Genomic DNA, 21,521 nt, shown 5'->3' on the forward strand with positions numbered 1-21,521 from the left:
ATTAGGATAATGAGTGACATGACAAATACTTAACATACAAAATGCTTATGTCTGCTACCATTCACTCACTGTCTGCCAATTCAAATCACATCCTGTCTTTAGATAATTTCATTTCCTGTTGATACTCACTGTATACAAACAATTAGCACTTTGCACTGCCTTTTAGGACTTTTGGTTACATACCGAGTTAATTGCTAGTTTGTTTTGATGGCCACCATGCTGCTATCTTTAGATGAAGAAACCTGTGTTTTTTTAAATCAGAAGTGGGACCCTTCAAGGAAACTTGTCCAATATTTTTTTACCATAAATATAGTTAGAACATGATGCAGCCTCTGATTTTTAAGCTGTAGCAATGCTTGTTCTCAAGTACCAACACAGCAGAAAAGCCATGGCTGATAGTCAAGTTGGTCTTTGCATAGTGCCTAGGGAGTACAAGACCAGCTTTCTGGAATCTGTCAAAGGTACATATTGCCTTGGGTATTGCTCTGGGCTGAACTAGTCTGAAATCTCTTTCCTGCAATCCCTTTCCAGGTGTAAGAGAGGTGGTTCTTTCTCTTGTGTCTCATCTTCTTTGGTCTTTCTGCATGTTTGGATCCTTCTCTCAGAACAGTGCTGCTCCAGAAACCTTTGTGGAAATAAAAAATCAAAAATCTTACTGCAGCTGTGGTGAAAGCAGTAAGTCTTTCACTGTTGCTATACTTGTCTGTGAAGATGGATGTCAGTAAAAATCTGGTCCTTTAATTGCTCCTATGCTCCCCTTAACTTACAGCAGTAAGATAGATAAGAAAAGGATTTGGAGAGTTCTGCTTCCAAATCAAATCTCCATAGAAGCAGAAATTTTTAGAAGTTCCCATTTGTGGGTTCATCATTTCAGTGCATTCTTACAGCAGCTTTAAGGAGACTTTCTAGCTTGTTGAAATAGAGTTTTATAATTTTAGAGTTACTTTGCACCTCTTTTTTTTTTTTTTCTTAGCCACTTTTGCTAATTGCTGGAAATTCTTGTTTTAAGGAAAACTTATGCTTCTCTGTTTCACTGTGTCTTGTGCTTGATCCTTCAATGATGCTGTAATAATGTTGTAGCATCATTGTGGATAGCAATAACCATTTAGAAAGAACAGCTTTTATGTCTTGCCTATGTTTTGAGTTTTTTCACTGCTAGTATCATCCTCATTCTGTACCCAGAGAAGCACAAGTCTTCTCTCAGGTTTTGAGAACTTGCCGATGGGCCCATCTTAACAAACTGTTTTAAAGTGTCCACAGCAAGCTTTTCAAAAGGGCAAAGCTTTTATTTAGGTCTATAAATAAGGGCCTTATTTTTAGATTCACTCAATATCTACCATGATGAGCTCTTCGAAAAGCTTACCATCTTCTCTGGCAATTAAATGAATGCTAAACCCCTGAAGAAATTCATCCCCAGTTATGTCTGCTAAAATCTTTCAGATTTAGATGATCAGTTTAGTGAAGTATGACAAATAGTTGATCAAATCTACATGTGTTTCACTTCAGAATTGAAAGGAAAGCAGGAAATCTCTAGCTGACAGAAGCTGCATGGCTGCCTTTTGTTCACAAACATCATCTCCAAGAGGTGTCAACAAATTAGCATGGGAGTTAGCCAAAAGAGTTAACAAGACATCGATGCCAATAGTCATCTATTAGTATAATCTCACTTTTCTCTATAACTCTTTCTATAATTCTTTCTATGACAGATGTACTTCCTTGGTTTTGTCTTTTATTGTTTTTTCATTATGCAACATGCTGCTGAATAGCTGTGAGATACGTGGAAGCCCAGATTCAAATGCTTTAAACACTGCCTAAAAGAGGTTGTTGTAGTTGTTGTTGCTATTTTAAGTGTAGGAAGAGATTTCATGATTAAAAGATATTACTTATAGTTCATGTGGCTAAGATCTCAAGGCATGGTTTAGGCTCACCTTATACTATATGTTACATAAATAGTTAGAAATATCTTTTCCCCAGAGTATAGGACAAAAATGCAAGATAGACAAAAACAAGTTGCATGAGGATGGAAAGAAAAGCTTGGATAATGATGACTGGACTTAGCATATCTGTGGCCTAATGTTCATGTTTAGTTGTGAATATGTAGGATACAGGAGAGGGATGGGCACTAAATTGTGCCCTTTTGGAACTATTGAAGTGAGAGTTTTCAGGAAGTTAGTGGAGGTGGGTAATGTAAAACGGCAGTTCTTAATGGTTTGCTCTTTCCAACTGTCAGACATAGAACTGGGAAAAGCCCGCAGTAAGATTATTTTCATATTTACAAGGGGAGCGGTGAAAGCCTGCAATGCAAGCTGAGAAGTTACATCCCTCTTTGCTTTGTATGGAATTGGAAATGAAGGGTTGGCAGGCATAAGCCATGAAGGAGCTGACTGAAAATATGAGGAATAAGTTTTCCAGTTGTTACAAGACCAAACCATAAAGTATGGAATATCAAAAGGATAGGGAAGTTGACATGCAAAATTAAATAGGCTAGGAAAAGATGTCTGTCTTGTGATATTCTCACCAGGAACCCGCTGTGCTTCCTTGGGCAAGGGATACGGCTATTTGAATTGCGGACTTAATTGATCATGATTCTCGGGGCTTTGTTCTGCCAGCATTCTGTTACTCCAGGTATGCTTAATTTGAGGTAGCATAAAGGTTTAGTTGTAGCCTATAATAAAATTTCGGTTTCAGTTTGATTTTGTTAGTTTCTAAAAACAGACTGCGTTGCTTACACACATTTTCAGTTCAGCCTGCTTATAAAAATGGAATGGAAACCAGGAAGTTGCTAGGTCATCTTGATAACAAGTCTTATATCTCAGTAGACAGAATTTCAGCAAATTTTTATTAGCATGCAAAATGTCATTCATACTCCATATTTCCACAGAAAGCATAATGACTTCCATTACACAGAAACATATTCTGAGCTCATTTGCTATAGTTTCTCCACTGCATGTAATGTGTTTACATGCAAGAATAAACTGCAGTTTTGGAGAGTGGCACTTAATGTGAGCAGGAAGTTTGAAAACATGAAGCACAAAGTGAAACCCAAGGGAACAAGACTATCTCAGGACCAGGTTTGGGGAGTGTTCTCATTGATTGCTACAGCTTATTCTAGATTGATGGAATGAGGCCGAAGTGTTTGTTTTTCCATTGTTGTACACCATTTTTTAAGTAACCTCTGCAGTCTGACTTGTATTTCAGTGTGACAGCTTAAGTATCTGACGCATAATAGACGTTTAACTCTGTAGAGATGTTTAAATATTAAAATCAGTCTCCAGATACATTTCCCCCCCCCCCCTTCTTTTTTCTTTAGTTTCTTGCTACAACTCCCCCGCCTTTTTTCAAAAAATTATTTGAGCCAGTTTCTCTGGCATGACCCAAGTCTCCTCTGTCAATGAATACGAAAGCAACAGAGGAATTGCTGACAGCTCTGTGATTCTATGCTTTGCTGGAGGCTGACCTTGCCACAGAATAGGTCGACTTCAAGACTTCTCTAAAACTGTTTGTCTAAAATTTGCATTAAAAACATTTGATGGGGACAGGTCCAGTCTGTCTTCCCACCACACCCATCTGTTCAGGCTCAACATATTCCAAGTCCAGACATACAGTAAATCAACACCAAAGGACCTATACAATCAAACAAGCAAACCTTGGGTGTACCAGGATGACTATTCTGGTTCAGTCACTGTTTTATGAATACTTTTGCTGCTTTTTTTTTTTTAAATATATTTTTTTTTTTTACATTCCTGGTCACATATCTTTTTTTCAGCTTAAACTCCAAGGTACGTTTTAAATGACCAGCTACAATTGCTGTGTTTGAGTCATGTCTTGTTTTAGTCATTAAAAGAAATTACATTTCTTAATAATTTATGTAATAATATTAATTGAAGTATATATTCTTACAAGTGCTAGAATCCATGCCCTTAACCTGTTTCCATTAAATATATCAGTTTCTGCTAGCTTTTTAAGTCACTTAGGCACTGAGAGACCACAACTCGATGACAAGCATTGCATGCTGTTCTTCCCTGTGTTGAAGTCTTCAGAAGGGGCAGCCCCATGGCAGAAATTATGGTCTAGAAATCAGGCACAAACTCCACTTTCCAGAAACTTTCTTTGAGATTTTGGAGAAGTCATCTGATGTCTTCTCACTTTTTTCTCACCCCCAGGTTAAAAAAAAAAGCCAACTAAAACCCAACAAAAAACTCCAATAATGGGGTTTTTCATTTATTTAATTTCCCGCTTTTCTATTTATCTGAAGTGCAGATATTAATATTGATGCATGGGTGTTTATAAAGAGTGAGATTTCTGATGACCTGGGCACCTGGATGGAGACCACTGAGGGGAGTTAAGTTTTGGAAAAGCTGAATGACCAAGCTCTTTATAAAAAGTTGCAGATTAAGTTTGTAAAATAGCCCAATTGTGATTTTTTTTTTTTTCTGAGATACATTGAGGTAGTTCTGTGGAGGCTATTGAAGACTAATTGCAAAGTATCATTCTTTACATATTTAGGCACGATTTGTGCAGGCTATTTGTATTATATCCATACTCATATCTGGCTTATGCTACCTTTGATAAAGAGATACAGGTCCTCAGGATGTAGAAATGGAAACCTGTATATTGCGCTTAATGCATGTATTTTAGAGTCATTCTATTCTATAATGAAATTGCATAGTATGTAAGACCACATGTGGGGAAGTGATTTCTCAGGAGCATCGTTGCAAAACAGCGTTGGTTTAATGTGAGGCGTAGAGGAGACATGATACCATACACTAGAAACTATCAGTTCAGTATTTTGCTTAGTCCCCTAGCAATTCTAGCTTTGGGATCTTGTCCCCTAAATGCCCTATCTTAATTAGATTGTACTTTTGGTAATTAGTTTTCCTAATGCAATACAGTCAGTCCTCTCTGAAGTCTTTCATTTGATGCCTAGGGACACATTATGTCAAAACCTGATGAGTGCTATAAGCTTATGTATGCAAAAGATGATTTATAGTCAAGCTTGATCCTCTGTACCAACATAGTGAAGAAAGGAAGGACTAGAACTATAATATTTTTGACATCCCTAGCAGGAAACCCAGTTTGTTTTTTTTCTATTGTAAGGTTAATGTCTTGCAACACTATGAACCACAGATATTTACCCAGAGCCACGGAGTGTGGCAAGTGTTTTCCATTTCCATCTTCCATTTCTTCTGTTCAGTCATCAACAACTGTGCTCAAGAGTGGATGTATCAGCCATGTGCACTGATCACCAAATTGCAGCCAGAGTAGAAAAGGGCAACATTTTTTTAACATTATTTTTACACCTAAAAATTTTAGCTTTGACTTGATCAAATTGTTTTTCTAAAATTTGCTTATTTTACTGAACTGCTTAGCAAAGGAAAAGGGGATTAGAATAGTTTGTTTCATGCTTTCTTCAGCAGCATTTTCCAAACTGATAACACCTTATGTCTAAGTATATTTTTTCTGTGAATAGCATGTTGAAAACAATCAACTTTCTTTCATGAAACCTGGGGTTTGGGTTTTGTTTTTTTTTAAAATTTCTTTGCACACTTGGGAACTTGCTATACCCCATAAAAAGCTGGGAAAATCTAATTACTCAAAACAGAACTGAAGTGCTAAGTTCATCCCTTGAATATGCTAAATTGCTTTATTAAAATATCTCAGTTGCAGCTTATTTTATTGTGCTCCTTGAGTATTAATCTATCTTGAAAATGCTACACAAGGGTTAATAATTTATTTCTGTACATGACTTCTAATGACACTGAAATCAAAACCCAAAGGATTTCTATCTCATAGAAAAGTCTGGAATATTTTCTCAGTTGGTGAAAATGGAAAAATTGGAATAGCTGTGAGGTAACAATTCTCGAAAGTAGTTCAATTTAGAAATGTTTCAGCAGTTCCAATTAAAATTATCAAAGGTTGATTCCTTCAAAATTGCACAATACTTTCTCATAAGTATGATTTATTTTTTTTAAAAAAAGAAAAAAAAACTTAAAAATTCGGGACCAGATGGATCTCCATCCAGATGGAGCATCTATCCCACGGGATGCATCTCCCATAATACTCCCATCCCATGGGTATAGTGACTCAGTAGAGTTAGATGGATGGCTGCAGTGGGCATTACACAGGGGCAGTCTGAGGGTATGTAGCACTTGGGGCTAAAGCTAGACGGGGATGCTCTGGTCCTCAGCTGCTCTTTCCACTCCTCTGTGCTGATGCAGATTTTGGGGGCCACAGGGTAAACCAGATTAAAAATAGGCTTCCAGTACAGTTGTTGTCATAGTCTGAATCAGCCCAGTCATCCAGGTTAGATTGTAATCTCCTGGCAGATGGCATGGGAGGTGGAGGACAGGAACTGCCTGGTGCTGGCACATCTTACATCATTCTTGCTGTAGAAGGAAAAGTACTGTATCACCTTAACTTGAAAGAATTACACTTCTATGGAATACAACACATGGGGAAAAAAATCAGACCCTGGACTCATTTTTCTGAAGTCTATGTTGTGATGTGAGGGGCATTTCAGTATAATATTTTGTCAGACTGATATGCAGTTAATGCTTCTGGATGAACTGTATAGATTGAAATATTCTGGGTTGAATAGGCACAAACCAAAATAGTTCCTTTTCTTCATGTAAAATCAGCTTTTTCTTATTGAAAAACTTTTGATATTCCACTCCCCCACCCAGCCACCCACCCCAGATCTACACTTTTCGTCAAGAGTTTTCATCAAGAGTTTGTTCCATCGAAAATTCCACAGTGGTTCTAATTAAGTAAACTGAATATAAAATATAATGGACACATTAAATGAAGTTTTAAATGTTTGTGGAGCCTTTGCCAGATCCAGAAAATGTGCTCCATTTTAAGTGCAGAGACAGTGCTACAACTTGTACTACCCCTAAAATGGGAATGAACTAAAATGAACTCATTACAACATGGTTTATGGCAGGCAGAGAACAAACCACAAGTATGTCAGTCAAAATGTTTTGTTTTGTTATTTTTTGTTGTTTTGTTTCATATTAAGGAAAATTAGAACAAAGAAGAAAAGAGCAGTCATTTTCTCACTTGTGGACACAATCTAGTATTCTGCCTCAAAAAACAAAGCAGCACATTTCCTGAAAGTGAGAAAATGAGATCTCAGTATTTAAAAGAGCTCATGAAAAGGGAATATTAAAGCAATTCCTCATTTCATTTGTGTAGCACATTTCTGCATCTGTAGCTCTGCTATATCAATGCAGGGGTTTGCGGTGGCCGTGATACAGGAAAAGAAGGATTAGTGGTTAGTCTGCGGTGTGGATATTTGTCGAGTGAGGGGCTGGTGCTGTGTCGTCTGGCTGTGACCCACATGCCCAGCTCCCCTTTCCATGGAAAGCACATCAAAGGGGTGGAAAACACCTTCTAACCTAGAGTTAAAATGCCACCAGGTTGAGCTTTCAGCTCTGGGAAGTGACTCTCACAGTTTATCTGCAAGTTTCTATCCTCCGTTTGTCCCCTATACAAAAGCAGGGCCAACACCTCCCTTAGTATCCTCTCTGTGCTGTATGTGGATGTACACTGAGGATTTATACAAAACCAGGGCCAACACTTCCCTTGGCATCCTCTCCACGCTGTACGTGGACGTACACTGATACAGTATTTCAAGGCAACCTTCCTCATCTTCATAGCATGCAACACAGTTTCTCAAGGCAGTAAATACTGTCCATGTGGGTATTTTGAGTGGGCATTTTTGTCACAGTTGATGGTTTTCCACGTGTTGTTAATTCATTGACTCTCCTGTTTAGGGACACTTTCTCTTGCAGGTTTCAAAGGTAAAGAAGCCTGGGAATGGATGTTTAGTCCATGAAGCTGATGAGAGGGTTAGTCTAACTGCATGCAATTAGCCAATACAGTTATTAAGCACTGTTTTACTGTGATTAACAATTGTTACACAACATGCAGGAAACCTCCTGTAATATTTTTCTCCTTAATTCTGTAGGGGAAAATACAGGTTCGGCACAGCTCCATTGCAACATGGATCCAGCTGATTCTTTTAGCACTTTGTACTGTTAAGGAAGGGGTGACCATTTCACACTCTCTTTAACCAAGAGCAAACCTCAGTTTAAAAGCTCTCTGCATAAGCATAAAAATGGGGAGGTTTCCTCAGGCAACCTTTTAATCCCTTAAGGATCAAATAAGTTCCCATGTTCTGGGCATTGCTAAAAGAACCAAAATCGAGCTCCATACCAAAGAAGAAGCACACAAAGGAATGGGGACCAGTTTCACTTAAACCCTTGACTGGAAATATTAATGGTTAACAGAACTAATATTGATTGTTAACAGAACTAATCAAATCCTTGGCATTTACACTGTTTTAGGCTTAGGGGGAAGAAAGAGCCTTTCTCTTACTTCCAGCACTCTCATATTTGCTCAAAAACTTGGAAGAAATTATGATCAGCTTAGCCTCTTAAATTAATAAAAGCTCTGAGAGGAACACTTTGATGTAAACCCGTTCAGCCCTCTCTCTACCAACACTGATCTCTAATTACAGCAACAGTATGTTTTATAAATATTTGTTTACAGCTTCCTGCATGAAAGCACAGGGAAAATATGGAAAGAAATTTATATAATTACAGTTTAATGATCTGCATTTTAATTGAGATTTTACCAAATAATTTTGTAGGAAGTCAGGAATGCTCCAGTAACGCTGATGTATGGTTAAGCACTTGAGGTTTGAATTCTTCTACTTTGTTTTATTAACACTTATAAGGACATGAAGACAGCGGCATTAAATTTTTAAATCTTAGGTCTTTTTTTTTCTTATTCATATTTGCAGTAGTCTAGAAAAACATGTCGTCTTATGTCTGGTTGCTTCTGATCGGTCAAAATGCATTACACAGTGTTTTGAGAAGCACTTTTATCAAAGTTGATAGTGAGGTCTTATACATACTTGCAAAACACTTAGCCATGCTGCTGTTACTCTCTGAGATGCCTGCTCCCTAATTCTTCTCTGAAGACAAAACCACACTTTCTTTGTTTTGCATTTGCCTAGACCTTCAGTTTCGGCCCTATTTCACCAACTAATGCTTACTTGACAGACATTGTTACTTACTGAATAGAGAGTTAAGAACAAGGTAGTAGTGGATGCTGCCAGAACTGCTCCTAAGATTAATTTTGTATAATTTATGGTAGTGTGACAGTTACTATGTTGGCTAAGCAAGCAGCAATTGAACCGAGATCTCTAATGGCCTGTGATGCTACTATTTCATCCTTATTTGGAGCCATAACAGACTCATTTTCCCTGTCACTTTGGTCTAGAGGACAAACATACCCTCAGTAGTGCTTAAGTTAATGCTTTCCCCATTAAATGGTGTTGGAGACCAACTTTCCAGAGCATTTTTTGCATTTCCTAGGACAACAAAATGTTGATGATCACAAAAGTCTGGCTGCCAATCTTCCCCCCTTCAGTTAACCCTGGTAACTTTGATACCATTAGCAAACCTTAACCAAACCCGCCAAAAGCATGGAACTTCTTTTTGTGACAACATGCTGGGTGGGAGAGGGAGACCCAAGCTTGTGCCTCTCTGGGAGAGGTGGTGACTTTGCTCTTAGTCGCATCTATACAGGCTCCCACACCTCAGATGTAGATCTGCTGGAAATCAGGTCTTGTTAGGTGAGATATTGACAAAGTAACCACCAGTCCATATTTTGCAGCTTTTATTATAACTCTTTTTTGTGCACGTCCATATTTCAGACCAAATGCTGAGAAAAATATCAAATGAATGCAGCTCACTTTTCAAAGTGCTTCTCTATAGCAGTTCTTGTTTTCCTACTGCTATGTTCATGGGGCCAGGGTTATCAACTTAAACGTACTTCTTTTCTTCATGATTTTTCTTTGCTGCCAATTGCTAAGGCCCACTTAACAATTGCTAAATGCACGTGTTTTGTGATTTCTAGATTACTACAGGTGCTTGGATTTTTTAAAATATTATATTTCGGTATAATAACACTAAATCAGAATGCTCTCAGCAAGTGAATCAAATAAAAATGCAGCTCTTTCCACCTTGAAGCATAGAACAATTTGAATATATCCTTACAGATATGGGGTTTTTTTCAAATACACAGAGAGATTGCTATCCTTTTGGATTTAAAAGATCACAACTGGGCACAAGAGCCACTAGGAATGAATGGAAATTTCTGTTTGAATTTGATTCTTGTAGAAATAAGGTTGTAATGTTGTAACTTTTTTGTGTGCCACTTTTAGTTTTCCCAGAAACCTTTTCCTCTTCACTACCTCGCCTCCACTGCCCAGCCTTGTCTTTTCGGTTGTGGGTTCTCATCTATTTAAAATACATATCTTAATCTATGGAGCCATAAACAGGAAATTAGAATATTGTCCCTCCTGGGCATTGAGCTTTGCAGTCTGTGAATATTCACTGAGCTCTACCATACCTGTCTGAAGTCAGTCTTTGATTGCAGACTTGAGTTGCTAGCATGTACTGTTCCCACTTGGAAGAACCACTTGTGTCACATAAAGTGCACGATGAGCAGAAAGCTTATGCTTATTTCTCTGCAGGTACTTTTCAGCTGTGTGCTTGTGTAAAAATAGGTTATGTACTTAAATTATGCATAGAAGTCATCCATAAATAACCTTCTCATTTGGTTAAGAAAGAACCCTCATGAACACACACCTCTCTTTTGCATATAGCTTTTATAATCCATATCTTGGATAATATCCTGTTCCTGATCTTACTGGGTATCTTTCAGGTTAAAAATCTTTTTTGCTTCATTATCTTTCTCTGTACTTTACCTTTTTTTGTAAGATAAGTTTTCTTTCCCAGGCACAATGTATAGGTATCTCTGGGTAGAGAGTAGCTGAGAGTCTCTGGCTTTCATTTCTTTTGATAACCTTTTTTCTTGTCTTCAGATAATGTATTCTCTGCTTTGTCATATGCTGAGCAGCCAGCCTGATGAAAAATGTACAGTCATCAAACAAACTGGTACTTAAACCAGGAAAATTAATGTTGCATCTAATTATCTGTACTCCCATTTAACCCTATCTGATATTCTTTAAGGTTTTGATCCAAGCTTCCAGCAAGTATGTATGTACCCCAGGAAACAAACAACAGGGAGTAATACTCATCCTCTTCCACAATGAAAATATAATCTCATCACTGCAAAATAGTATTGCTTACTACTGGTATTCCACCTCAGCTGATAAAAAGAATGCTCAGTTGCATCAGACAAAATTTAGTGTGTCATTAAAGGTCTGAAGTCCAGTACCATAGAAACAACATCAGAGATGTTGTAAAGCACAGGCTAGTCCATAACATATATAATTTTTGTCTTTCTTTCTACCAATCTACTCATCAGTGGTGGAAAAATTATAATGAAGTAGAAGGAATATTGATGTGGTATCCTGAAAATAATTTATATCAGATCAAATTTAGATGTAACAAGTTGAACTGTTGCTCCTGTACTGAAATCAGCAGCAGTTTCCAATGGGATCAGGGGAAAAGCAGCTGAGTCACTGACTGCAAGCCATCATTCTTAGGAAAAAAGAGAGCTTAGACTATGACATTGTCCCATGACTAAATATAGGGGGAAACTAAACCTTCCTGTCTTGTTTGTGCTGTTGCAGAGTTGTGAAATCCTCAGAGGATGAAAGGACAGATCTGAGCGTGAAAGTACATAACATTTGCTATGTGAAGAATGTTAGTTTTACAAACTAAATATAGAGAGTGGACAGACTACATAACATTCACAAACTCCTAAACTCAGTGGAGGAGAAATAAAATTAACAGGAGTGTAAAATTGCTGTTTGTGTAATGTCAGAAGAGTCCTGACCCATGCCGGAATGAAAGGAACCAGCATTTACAGAAAGTCTTGTTATTCATTGATGGGGGCTCCTAACATATGCAGAAAGATGTGTCCTGTGAGAATGTTTTTCCTATGCAGAAGGTAGATATGTATAGAAAATGAGTTTATGAGAATATACAATTTTTGGAGGACTCGAGATTCAAAGGATTAGCTGCAGAAACTGAATGTAAACCAACACCAGTTCACTCCAAAATTGTCTTTATGCAGAAAGCCAGGCTGTATTCCAGAGCCTTTTGGACTTTTTCTCTGACTTTTCTCCTTGACCCTTACTTGCTGATACCAGGAAGCATAGAGCAAATTCATATTATTCTTCTCTTCCTCTACTTCAGAGCAATATTTAGTCTTCAGGAAGTTTTGTTCTTTTATGCTGCCTCCTTCAGCCCCTTGGATTTTATTGTTTTCACACTGAATGTCACCACAAAGCTCAGGTAGGCTGCTTGAGTTTGGGTCTGGGGGTGGGGGGTGGGGGGCACTGGGCTTTTGATTGCAAAGATTGCACAGCTGCCAGTATAGAAGATAGGTGTCCTGTAACTTTGCACAACTTTTTACCCAGGGAAAATGATACAGATGGCCATAAAATCAGAAGTGATGAGTGTGAGAAAACCCTCCCCAGTCTAGGGGGAGGGTGGTTAGTTCACACTCTAGTAGTCTTCCCTTTCGTGCTGCCAACAGCTATTTCTCTTCTATTGGTGCGAGAGAGAAACTGGGACTGCTCCTACGCTTACTGCTGTCTCCATTCATTTGTTCGTACTGTGGGGAATCGGGTGAGAAGCTCTTGTTCCTCCCTTAAATGTAGAATTTGTCAGTCTGGGGCGGAGGGGGGGGGGGGGGGGATGTTGTATTGAGCATAGCCTACTGCACTGATACATTGCACTCAGGGAGGGCTGTTGAATCGTATGCTGTTGAAATAAAAGTTTTGTTCCCTCTCCACTGCTTAGGGGTTTTTTTTCCAGCTCCAACAGTATGGATTGCTAGTGGGTTTGGTGGGAGTTGTTAGTTAGGGAACAGTTAGAGAGAATTATTTACCTAGGGGGAAATTCATTTAAAAATTCTTTCAAACCAAAAAGCTGTGTCTGGTCTCTAGCCTCCTTTTTTCTTTTATTTTTTACTTTGGTCATAAAATACAAAACTAATGATGAAGAGCTAAAGGGGGAGTGTTGAGATGGTGACGAAAATAATTTGATGGCCCAAATGAGTCACGGCACTGCTTTCCTTACCATCTTTTCCCGTTTCTTATTAGCAGCCAAATGGACATACACACGGGAATGCTCCCTCACGCAGGCTTACAGCAGAGCTTTAGGGTCAGCTGCTTATGGTCCCTCAGCCGGTTTTCTCCTCCGTCTTTGCATAAGTGACTCTGCAGGATGCTATTGCAATGGTTGGATGTTTGGCCATTTCCAAAAATAACCCCTTGGAAATGTCTCTGAGTTTTTAAATGAATCATTTCAGACTCTGAATCGCTAAGATGTGCTACCAGGGGAAAACAATAGCCCCAATCAGTCACAGTGAAATTTACAGCTAAGAAGCTATAAACCCAAGGCTGGTAGAAAGAGCGTTCTAATTTGGTGAAATACTCCAAACCCAAGAGGAAAAGTGAGGACAACAGCTGCCTCTGAGCAGCTCTTGTCAGGCTCCATCAGCTGATGTCTGTGGTTCAGGGTGCTGAGAGGAAGAGCTGTCCTGTGCTGCTGAGCAAAGGTGGGACACTCGCGTCTCCTGGGGACCAGTCAGGTCTTGTTTAATTCCCAGCAGATGACACTGATGACTTGGATGTGTATTTCAGGCAAATGGACATATACAATGAAATACCTCTCTTGGCTACAGAAATTGGTCTGATTTATGCCAAAGAAGCTCAATTAAGGCCCCAAATAGCAGATCATTTGAATTTCTGCTACACACTACTGCTCTTCAGCTTCATCAATGAAATGCAGGTAAAGGCAGAGATATGACATTTTTATTAATGAGGACTTTTCAGGAGGAATGCATTATGGTGTACTAGCCATAGAGCACAGAACCAGGACATAAAGGGAGGGTGTTATAATCCTTTTTAACCCGACTTCTTTAGATCACAAAAAAACCCCAAAACAAAAAACAAAAAACCAAGCTTGAACATTAATTATCCACTTTATCTTCCTGGTACTTTTCTACCTCCTCCTAGCCATAGTGAGACTATTTACCCTGCTCCTAACTCTTTTATTAAACTGGGTTTTCATACATTGTTACATACAAGTTGTTTTGGGGTCTTTTCCAGCATTGTAATTCTACAGGAGTTAATTTTTTTTTTTCCCCTGCCCTGGTATTCTGTAGACATTCTCAAAATGCCCCTAAATGGCAAAAGTTTTCAGCCGCATTGTTTACTAGCTGAAAAATCAATTTCTGCATGACCTAAACAGTATTTCAGTGGAAACTAAGTTTAGAAGAAAATTTCCTTTGGGAAAATTGAAGACCTTATCATAATTTTCCTTTTCATATTTCATGCAGCATTTTCAAAGTTAAAACATTTTCTCTTTTCAAATCCACATTTTAGATTGTGATAAACAAAACTGAAATTTAGAAAAGAGATAACCAATGCCAACAGAAAAGTGCAGCTTTAAATTCTAAGAAATGTTTTTGCTTTTTTTTTCATCTAATGAGAAGTTGGAGGAGGAAGTATTGCACTTCAGAGCACCTAATCCAAATTAGGTTTTGTTTCTTGCTGGCTGGTTTATGGTTTCAGTCACGAAGCCTAAATAATCAATTATTTCTGCAGTTCCATCTTTCCAAGTGCTACGCTGGAAAATAGCTTAGAACTGTTGAGACTTCATTAATTATTCCTACAGCTATGGACTTTTGCCTTCATACAGAATTAGTAAAATAGCAGAAGGAAACCTGACTGCCTTGCTTTTATATCTGGGACTAGAAGGATGAGTCTGAGAAACTTATGAGATGACCTATGACCTATTTCACTAGGCACAAAGAACTTGTCAAAGTTGGCCAAAAAAAAAAAAAAAAAAGCTGCAAGACCTTCGGAGAAGTACTCAAACAGCTTCATCCTGCTATAACTGATTCCTGAGCTTTCCACCTTTTACTATTCTGCCAACCTTTGATGAAATTGTTTCACCTAAACAAAAGAAATAACCTCCCCTCCACCCTTCCCAAAAGGAATCAACTGCAGGGAAGAATATAAACTCTTAGCATTTATTTCTTTGTCTGAGAGTTCAGTTTAATTCTTCCATGTGTTTTATCGCATTCCTCAGGAAAAGAAATGCCATTTTTGAAAAGTGTTCCTGATTCTGAAGTGGTAAAAAATTTGCTATAATAGTAAGTCTGTTTCTTTAATCCATTTTCTTTTCATATTTTTGTCCTAGTAAATAGCCTGTTTTGGTTACCTCCATAAAGAAGGAGAGGGAAAAAAAGATAGCAAGAATTCAGCTACAATTTCTTTGTCAATCGAGATAAAATTAGCTGTCAGCTTAAAAAAAAAAGGGTAAATAAGATAGCAGGAATTCTGGCTAGCACAAAATAATACAAAAATACTAAAAGAGATTGTCTGGGACCTTGCTGTTTATCATTCTGAATGTGAATATGTAGAAATGAAAAGTACTTTGACATGTCATGGTAGTGGCTGTGTCTACACAGTCCTGCAAAGACATCCCTAGTGACAGGTTCAAGACCCAACACCTCAAGTGTCTTCCTGATGTGAACCTCTGGGCACTGTCATGCAAGCACATCACCCGACGTGCTGGGATCCACAGAGGGTATTTAGGAGCGCCTTGCCCTGTTATGCTGACAACAGGAGCCATACTCAGTATGGCTGACACCTGCTTAGAAAGGCCACTACTCCTCCCTCCTGAGCCTGTGCATCCCTGGAGCGCTGTGGTGACCATGCCCCAAAAGAAACCTTAGATCTTACCAGCCTCTGCCTTACTGTGTGACCCCCAAGGCTCTGGCAACACCAGGCTTTCTGCTAAAGCCATGCTTTTGGCGTCTTAGGCACCTTTTCTACTGCCCTCACCAAGGAAGAAACATGTCCAATCTACACATGTCACCTGAACTTGCTTTGCAGCTACCACCCATGGGTGTCAAACTACCCAAAAGACCTCACCACTTGCAAAGGCAACTGGAACACCTCTGAAGGCTTTTTTTTTTTCGTTTTTCTTTTCCCTACACAGGTTGCCTTTGCACAGAGGTCACGTTTGCTTGGGGATCAAAATCTCCGTGTTTGATCTCAGGGTGCCATTGGCCATCCCCCCTGTGCCTTCTTGCGCCTTGCACGCTATTACCTTGGGCCTATTCAACTTCTTTACACGGCCGTGACCGCTGCCATCTCAGCTTTGCCTCTCTCTTTTCTCATCCTCATCAGCAGACCCCAATTCAGACAGTCTTAATAGTTTCAAATAGATACCAGTTTTGCTTCTGGAAAAGAGCTATAGAAAAGCTTAACCTTTATGGTCTTCCCTGACACACACCAGTCCCTCTTTGCCTCAACTGGGCCACGTTCCTCTGCTCCACTTCTCTGAGCTGCTCCTGGCCTCTGCTGGCATACTTACAGCTCTGTCACCTTCCTCACCAGAGTTTTAGGAAAATCTCCTGCTGCCTAATAGGGTTGAAGTTGAGTGAGGGGATAGAGTCATACTTATAGATGCCCTGAAGAGGTAGGCAAATAGACCAGTGGTTTTTTGGGTTTTTTTGGGGTTTTTTTTCCTTTTTTTGGTTTAATGAAATATTAATTAGTTTCAAAAGTCTTTGTATCACTTGTCTGTTATAGTCAGTGGGTTTTAGGCCATTTGTTTTTGGGAATCTAATGTGAAGAAAAGTTAGGTGGTCCTCACATTCTAGGCCAGATTTTGCAAACTGACTTAACTCACAATGAGCATTTAGGCGTCAGGCTCAGTGGCTAGATTTTCAAAAGAGCTCAGCAAGTTGGATTGTGTAGATGCTTAAAATTCTACTGCAAATGCTACAGCAGGAAGATGATGAAAGTTGTCCAGTTTTCAAAACAAACAAAAAGTAAGTTCTTTGTCTTGTTAAGGGAAGAGATAATTTGAAAAACTCTCCTATATTTGCAGACACTAATTCCTGGAAACGGCACTGCAAATAATCTTGGATTGATTGTCCAATATACTTGGTAAAAATCCGGTTCTTATCATTAATAAGAATTGTAAGTCTTGTGTATTCTGGTAGCAGAGAAAGTTTATATGTCTTTGTTGCCAAGTTTTCTATATTATATTTTTCAGAATTTAAATGAAACTTGTTTTGCTATCGAAAAAAATGTTCAGGTCAGTGCATTTTCACTTCTAGTTTAATTGGAGGGCAGTGTGTCTGGCTGGCTTCCTTTGTTTGATGGGTTTTTCAGTTTCTGGAGGTTCCAGTGGTTTGTGATGTCTTTCACTTGTAAGTACTTAAAGGCACAGTCGACATACAAGGGTTTTTTTCAGGCATTGTTATTCTAGTATAAAGCTACTATGGTCATAAAGGAGTTGGTGCCTATAGATAATGAGCAACAATCAATACTGTGGTGTAGAAAAGCCATCCTCTTCCTCTTCCTGCCTTTTTATTTTGTCTTGAAAGTCTTTCTCTCTCCAAATATTCTGCTTGGGCTGAACAGTGGCTGCCGCTCAGTGAGTGCAAAAATAGTGAGGTTGGCCTGCAAGGTGGGGTGAATCTCTAATTTGTCACTGGGGGGGCAAGACTTTAGCATAAGCAATCCCCAAGGTACAGGACTAGATTTGCACTTGGAATCGCAGGCCAGAATGGTGCTGGCAGTTGGCTACAAGCCTAAGGAAAAGCTGTACAAGTGTTGATGCTGTCTGGAAATGGCGATTCACTTCTTTCCAAGCGTGATGCACCACAGTCCACTGTAGTTGTGGAGGATTTCCTGAGAGTGCCCTTGATCACAGATTTCCTTTATAGACTCAACTCATCTACTGCTCATGCATCATCACATAGGTATGGCGCCATCCTTAAAATAAAAATTAACAGTGGCTCTTCAACTCCACATACAGAAGGAGAAGGTTTCAGTTTTATATTGAGGAACTGTGTTGTTTCCACAAAGTGATGGCATTAAGGAACAGTCTCCATCAAGCCACTAAAAAGTCCTGTGTGCAGCTGGGAGGAAGAGTGAGGACTGGGGAGGAAGTGTAGAAAATTGAATCAGAAGACTATAAGACCAGAACTGAGCACAGTTTATTCCCCTTTTTGATAATTTAAAGAGAGAATTCTGAAGTCCCTCTCTCTTTTCCCTTTCCCCCTTTCCCCTTAACAAGAATCAGTTCTTCTCACATGCTCTGCTAGAGACTTTGTTCTGTTTCTTTGTAGTTTCTGGCACATTCAAGATCCTTGCCTTCAGTTCTTACAGCTGGTACTAACAGCCATTTTTTCAGGAAACTTTCCATACAGACATCCTCACAGAAACGCTCTACTAAGTCTGCTGCTCAGGAGAGAATTATCAAGCAGCGAGAGGAGCACAGCAGGCAAGCATCTCAAAATGGAGTCAAAGTTGTAGTGAAACATTTGCCTCAAGCTAAAATAAGGCAGGTAGACTAGAACTAAAGTGACTGCGTGGTGCGGACACATGCTGAGTAGATGTAGCATTGCTATTTTATCACAAAATCTCCCATACTTCATTGTAGAATGTAAAGAGGCATCAGCTACTCAGCACTATCATTCTCTACTCTCTCATGGCAGATTAGCACCAGGTACTGGCCCAGGGCTCCCCAGTTATCACCCAGGTATATAAAGCTTCTCAGAGTGAACCCAATGCATGCTGGATTTATCAGACATACTGTTCATAGGGATGTTGATTCTACAGTGAATACGTTCATGTTTCTGTCTTGGACTTTAATTTAGTCTATTAGATGTACATTTAGGTCATATACAGTTGTCTAGGGGAAAGTTTGTTCCACCCAGAGCATCTAGGCTCTGTACATGTGTGGTGTACCTGTGGCTGGTACCTGCAGAAGAGCTGTCTAGACCTCCAGATTTTGGGTAGTCCACTCAGACTTAGTGTTCCAAGTGGAAGTCTGCCTATGTTGAAATCCCAGGGGAGCAGCTAAATGCTTTGTCTCTTCCTGAAAAAATTGTATGAGGGACAAGAGGTCAAGCCAGGAAAATTCAGACTTATGGTAACATCCTGGAAGAAACAGGTTCATCTTTTATTATACCTACATTCTGTATATTCACTATCTTTTTTCATTTCAGAAGGATTTAAAATGTAATATTTTATTAATTATTATTATTGTTATTACATTCTGCTGCCTTCTTTTTCTCCCCTATTTGTTTTTAACTAAAACTATTGCTGTAGGAATTTCAGCCAGAGCACCCAGCAGGGCAGCACGGGTGAAACATGCTGAGCTTTGGCTGAAATGACTAAAAGGGCTTTCCATAGCAGCAGGAATCCTGGCACACGTGTACAGCGCTGTTTAGGAGCCTGTGAACTGGATGGTGGCTTTTAAGCCAGAGCGCTGGTGTCTAGCTCCTTGCAGGCAGTGCAAGTGCAATCTTTTTCTCTCTATTAAAAGTGCTTTCCTTGTCCTGTGAGTGGACCTGTTGTGTGGGTGGTGGAAAGGGAAGAAAGCCCTGTCACTTCTCCAGACTTCCCTAAGCATCCTCCTTCCCCTCACGAGAGTAAGAGTGAAGGAATAGTTTCTGAATGACCTAAAATATGGGGATTGCTCTTGTTGGCTGACCCCCTCAACTGGCTGCTTGCAGGGAGGAATAGTCTGCAACTGAGAGAGGTCAGAAGGGTAGTTGAAGTGGTTTTTCAGTTTTTCGTTGGCAGTGTAGAAGCATAATAGCACTTGAGCATGTATCTTTCTGACGATCTTTAAAAACATCATCACCAGTTAGCCCCAGAGAGACACTTGCACTGTTTTACTGTAATGCATACATACATTCTTTATATTCGGCAGATGAAAACAACTGTTTGTTTTAATTGTGCAGCAAAGGAGGAAGAAGCATGTATACTTACTTTTACCACCTTGAATCCTCCTGATCATATATAAGGAGATGCTAGCATTTGAGAGCAATTGAACTTGTTCTAGTCATAGTCTAGATAGATGAGAGTAGTAGTTGTTTCTAAGATTTCCATTCTTAAATGTTACAACAGTACTTGAAATGACTCAAAGTTCAGTGTAAATGTTAAGTGCTGGCTGCTCTATGTTGATATTACTGTGACATATTTCCCAGTAGCAAAGTAAATAATTGGCACATGGGAAGAGGTTATTTTGTTAATAAAACAACGTACAGTGCCAGTTCGTCCAATATAAACCTATTGTATATGTCTATCTAGACAGCACATATACTCCATAGGGCCATGGCCTCATAAATTCTAATAATCTGGCCAGGGTAAGGGTGGCTGCTAAGTGGCTGGAAACCTGGAACAATGCAGGAAGAGATGATTCAATAGTTGTGCTTCTTCCTCAAATTCACCAATGAACCAAAGTAGCTGTAGGGGATACCCTGCCTTTGGACATGCTGCCAGAATAATAATATTTAAAACAAAGACCCTGATGAACAGCAGGCATAACATAGTCTCATATGCCTTGCCATGAGAGTGGAGTTTCCTATCCATTGTAGTGAGGATAACTGTATTAATGCTTGTCTCAAGCTCTCCTTCCAGTCAAACTGAACACGGTGCAGTATAACTGCTGGTGGGACCTGTAGCAGACCTGCTCAGGTCACATGGGAAAGGGCAACTGAATTCAGCAGAGGACACAGTGCAACACCCTTAGAAAAAGCTTCCTAGTGAACTCTGTAGTACAGGTGGATTTGGCTGAACAGTTGGTCTCTAATCCTCCTCCGACCTCCTTGAGAAGGGGTGAGGATCTGGCTTTTCATATAGGTGTCCACAGAGAGGAGGAGCTGGAGACTGAAGCCCATCTGCCTGATGGGCCACCAGGCAAGTTCACTCTGTGGGCACTACGAGGGAGACCTGATTATCAAGGGAAGGGTGATGAGCCTTTTAAAATCAATTCACAGTGATCCAGTCAACATTTACAGAGATGTTTCAGTCCCTGAACTTCTTGCTACTTAATGAGGAAAGGAACAAAAGCACCAGCAAATTTGGAAAGCATCCAGAGCCCACAGAGACACACGTTTTGAGTTGGCATTTGCCCAAATCTGAGACAAGAGGAAGGAGGGAGGGTGTAATGGGATAGCAGTGAGGTTCAAAAGAAATATGTAAATTATCCCTAATAGCACCAATGGGGATGCTTGTTTCCCTTTTCTTGAAGACACAACTTCCTAAAACCTGTGACTCTGTCTTAGGCTGTGGCTTCTTAGGGCTCTTTCTTTTTTCCTTCCATCTGTCATGCAGTCATCAGATGAAAGTGTAGTTGCCACATACTTAAAAGCAAAGCTTCCTTTACTTTAAAAGTACTATTTCTCACTCCCCTTTGTCACGTTTTGAATCACTGTGACAAGTAAAACTGCTAACCTTAGCTCTCCTCCTTCTAATTAGGCAGCAGCATTAAAACTCTTTATTAATGCCACCCCTCCCAGGTGGTTGCAGATATATATACTTTCACAGAGTAATTGCTTTCTGGCCCTCATTTTAATTGGAGTCAGTGGGGGGCCTGTGGAATTCCACTGCCTTCATCTCCCACCGGCTCATTGTGCCTGTGACACAAATTCAGGAACAGGGAACTACTTTCCAGATCTGCAGCTGAAAGAATGTGTAAGTGAGGGAGGAA

General features: G+C 39.5%; 1 long non-coding RNA gene across 1 annotated transcript in view; it reads left to right on the plus strand.

Annotated features, from left to right (window-relative positions):
- Positions 1-224: 224 nt before the first annotated feature.
- The window catches only part of LOC130148899 (uncharacterized), a 35,783-nt gene continuing 14,486 nt past the window's right edge, over positions 225-21,521 (plus strand). The window contains exon 1 of the long non-coding RNA XR_008821695.1: positions 225-461. This is a non-coding gene — a long non-coding RNA (uncharacterized LOC130148899). The remainder of the gene's footprint in view (positions 462-21,521) is intronic.

This window comes from Falco biarmicus, chromosome 4 (assembly GCF_023638135.1).
Source record: "Falco biarmicus isolate bFalBia1 chromosome 4, bFalBia1.pri, whole genome shotgun sequence".
In the NCBI taxonomy this organism is placed as follows: domain Eukaryota; kingdom Metazoa; phylum Chordata; class Aves; order Falconiformes; family Falconidae; genus Falco; species Falco biarmicus.